Raw genomic sequence first — 4,583 nt, 5'->3', positions numbered from 1 at the left:
AGCCAAGAGCAAGTAGCTATTCTGTTTTGTGGTTATTGGTAATAAGTTGACTTTCTTAATAATTTGCTTTAAGGTTAAATAATGATGATTTAACCTGTGCATTTTAGTGTTGAAATATGAACAAATATAGTAGACTAATATATAAATATATTATGTAATCATATGTACATGAAGTTAAAATAGGCATTTGAGATTCTGGAGTTAGCCAAATTTTCTCACCGTTTATGTACATTCGTAAAGGCACCTCCAAACAAAATGGAATATTCCTCACAAATAAATGAGAACTTTGGACAATTTTAAATTTTATTTTACTAATTTGAGCAAATAATTTTCTTGCCTCTAGACAATGATTTACTGTCTACAATATTATCACAAAGCATGTACATAGCAGTTCTCTGGCAGTCTCTACAATAACAAACATGTAACTTGCTTGTAAAATGTTTTAAAGCTGAATCTATCCTGTGATTCTCCAGAAATTTTCTCCCATAAAAACAAGAAACCATTTTTTGGATTTTATGTTGATAAATTAAAGACAAATAATTTACTTAAGTAGAGCAATACATACATGATTACAAGAAATAATGTGCAAGTCACCTTCATACACAAAATAAATGGTCACAATTATATATGAACGCCCTTCTTAAGTAATTAACCTCTGCATGTTTTAGCCTGGCTTTCGTAGTCAGCATTGATGCAGCAGTGCTCACTGCTAACCTCAAAGAAAAGGTCTCCATGGCATAAATTTCTCCTTCCAAATTATATTTAGACATCATCCAAAGGGGTTATCTGGAGTCCAGCAATAAGCAATATCAACAAGAAGTTGTTTGGGCAATCACACTGAAACAAGTTTACAGTCAATAAACCAGGAAGTAAAATTTCTAGCCTTTAAACATCTGTTTAACTCCACAAATAAGCAATTAGGAAGTTGTCATTATACTTCCTACAACAGTGAGTCTTGATTGCTTCACCCTTTCTTCTTTCTTAACCAGTCCTTTGAGATCAACAAGGACTTGTGTCCAGTTCTCTGGGTTCTGGAGTGGTCAAAGAGTCTGATGTGGGATTTGCCATGGATGGGCTAGGTGGTGCTTGATGGGGTTGGTGGGTGGGAAGTTGAGGCTGTTTATGAAGGATCTGGAGCTCCAGGTCCCAAACTTTATTGTGGGGAGTGAAAGATGTCCCTCTCCCATCTTTTTTATTATAGGGTGGCTGTTGTACACCAGCTGCTATGTGGTCTTGACAAAGTGAGTTCTTGGTTCAAAGGGAAGGAAGTTCAAGATGTTTGGAGACTAGGATCTGTTGAACAAATTGAGTATGAACACAGATGTGGATTCACTGTTTCTCTCTCTGCAGACTCAAGACAGTGTGTTCATTTCTTCTTAAATGGCTTGACTAATTCAACTCGGTACCATGATTTGAACTGTTCAACCGCCCAAAGAGCGATTTTAGATATAAATGATTGTCACTCGATTCAAAAAGCGACATCAGACACACACTAAAGAAATGGTGCAAATGCTTCTTGTTGAATGCAACTTGGCTTGTCTGAGGAGAACTGTTGGGACAACCAGAAAGTACTCAGATTTGTCCTGATCGACTCAGAAGGGGAACTAACTGCATCTGACCTTTTTTTAAACAGGTTGGCTCAGGAAATATGTAAGGGTGTGAGCTTTACAGTTAAAGCTGGATCATATCCACTGCTAATCTCCACCAATGACCTCATCGACGCTCATGGTGTCAGACTGAGGGGGATCTAGGTTTGGCTTAACTGTGTTTCTGCCTTTTAGTGACATTACTTCTTGGATAAATGCATCGCTAACAATGGGCCAGGGTTTATTGCCTAACCCTAGTTCGTCTCAAGAGGATCAAAGTTGCATGCAACACACAAGATGCTGGAGGAACTCAGCAGGTCAGGCAGCATCTATGGAGGGAAATGGACAGTTGACATTTTAGATCAAGACAGTTCATCTGGACTGGCCTTTTTTAACTTCTGCGATCCTTGGGTTGTAGGTGCTCAGGTAGGGTGTTGGTGCAGTGGCGTGGAAGGAACAGTAAAGCATGTTCATGTTGGATGGTGCATGGGGACCTAAAAATGGCAGTGTTCCCATGCAGCTGTGTGGACGGACTCGAGGCTGGCACTTCCTCCCTGCATATTGCTTTCTGGTCTTACATAGGAAGGATCCATGGGAAGAGGAAACAATGTAGGAGTGATTGAGGAGGGGGGGCTAAACTTTGGATTATCTAAAATGCTAGAGGGCGATTCATTGAGCATAGGAGATGACAGAGTGAGTATAAGGGGAACCTTATTGTGGATCTGTGAGGGAGGGGAAAGGGTTGTGGGTTGGAGAGATGGAATGGACATTAATGAACATAAAACAGGAGCAGGAAAGAGCCAATAAGCCCCTCAAGCCTGCTCCGCCATTCAATAAGATCATGGCTGATCCTGTATGGCCTCAGCCCCATTCTGCCTTTCTCTTTCTATATCCCTTGACTTCTTTGCAGCTTAATTACCTGTCAATTTCTGTCTTCAATATATTCACTGACACCACATCCACAGCTCGCAGGTGTAGAGACTTCCAAAGGTTTGCATCCATCTGAGAGAAGAAATTCCTCCTCATCTTTCCTTAATTCTGAAACTACGCACCTTAGATAACCTCACTAGGGAAACCACCATTCATCCTGTCAATCTCCCTCAGAACCTTATGTTTCAATGAAACCACCTCTCATTCTTCTAAACTGTAAAGAGAAAAGGCCCAACCTGCTCAATTCATACAACAACCCTTATGTCCCAGGAGTCAATCTAGTGAACCTTCCCTGCACTGCCTCCAGTGCAAGCACAACCTTCCTTGAATTTGGAAATCAAAACTGTATACACTATTCTAGGTGTGGTTTCTTGAATAGTGGCATAATGTCTGTTGTTTTCCAATTCTCTGGCACCGCTCCAGAATCCAGTCAATTTTGGTATATTACACCAAATGAATAAGATAAGATAAGATGAGATATCTTTATTAGTCACATGTACATCAAAACACATAGTGAAATGCATCTTTTGCGTAGAGTGTTCTGGGGGCAGCCCGCAAGTGTCGCCACGCTTCCGGCGCCAACATAGCATGCCCACAACTTCCTAACCCGTACGTCTTTGGAATGTGGGAGGAAACCGGAGCACCCGGAGGAAACCCACGCAGACACGGCTGGAATTGAACCTGGGTTGCTGGTGCTGTAATAGTGTTACACTAACCGCTACACTTCAACCATCCTCTGCAGACTATTTCCTTTAAGACCCAAGGATGCAGCCATCAAGTCCAAGGGATCTGTGGGCCTTTAGCCCCATTTTGTAGCTGTTCTCCAGTGATTGCTTCAAGTTCACTCCTCCCCTTAGCCCTTTGATTATCTATTATTATTGTGATAATCATGAAGAGCCAATCCAAAATAATTACGTGGAATCATTGCTATTTTTCCATTTGCCATTATTAACTCTCCATCTCATCATCTAGGGGATCAACATTCACATTAACTATTCTTTTCCTTTTTAAGTACCTGTAGAAGTTCCTGCTCTCTGTTTTATATTATTTGCGAGTTTACTCACAGTCTCCATCTTCTCTTTCTTTATAATTTTTAGTTGTCATTCTTTGTTGGATTGAGAGGTTTTCTTAATTGTCTGGCCCACCACAGACCCACTGTGATTAGCTGACCACAACATCAAAACCACAGAAATCCCAAATTTGCACACAGTTGGATACGGTTAGATGACAAACATTGGCTTTAAGCAGGGAACACAAAGAGCCAATTAATATATCATGAAGTTTAAACTGATTTATCTATTCATGTGAATACAATATTGAGAAGGTCTTGGTTCAACTCACCAGCCTTGCAAAGCTGACCAGGAGGAAAGGGTCAAGTAAAAACTTTAAGCAGAGATGTAAACTGAAGGCTGGCAGAGTGGCTGACAGTGCTAACAGGGCATGGGTGTTAATGGACATCCTTCACAAGTTGTGAGAGAGAGGTACAGCAGCCAGTTGAACTATTTGATTGATCTGGTCTGAGAGAGCAGATGATCATAGAGCAGGGGTCCTCAAATAGTCTAGCAGTTGATCAGACTGTATTTTATGTGATCTAGAGCAAGTTCTCCTGGGCTAACAAGTCTACATGTTTAGATACACAAGAGAATGCAGATGCTGGAATCAGGAGCAAACATCAAACTGCAGGAGGAAATTAGCAGGTCAAGTAGTACCTGTGGAGGCAAGGAAATGGTTGATGTTTTGGGTCAAGGCCCTGCACTAGTCCTGATGCAGTGTCTCAACTTGAAATGTCAACTATTTTTTTGCCTCCACAGATGCTGCTTGACCCACTGATTTCCTCCAGCAGTTTGCTTTTTGCTAAATCTAAAGGTCTGCTGAGCTGATTTTTGAGCAGCCTCCTGAAGTCCCTCTGGTTTACTCATCTTAAGCAGCATCCAGGCTGTTACAGATGGGCAAGCTTAAGGTCCCACCTGAAAATTGCAAGGGGCTGACCTTGAGCATCCGTGGCCAAGATGTCTTGCCAACTGTCAATGGTTGGGCCCCCATTTCTGAGCATGAATAGGGGAAGCT

Source organism: Pristis pectinata, chromosome 12 (genome assembly GCF_009764475.1).
Source record: "Pristis pectinata isolate sPriPec2 chromosome 12, sPriPec2.1.pri, whole genome shotgun sequence".
Classification (NCBI taxonomy): Eukaryota; Metazoa; Chordata; class Chondrichthyes; order Rhinopristiformes; family Pristidae; genus Pristis; species Pristis pectinata.
The sequence above is the reverse complement of the archived record's forward strand: the minus strand, read 5'-3'. Positions refer to the sequence as shown.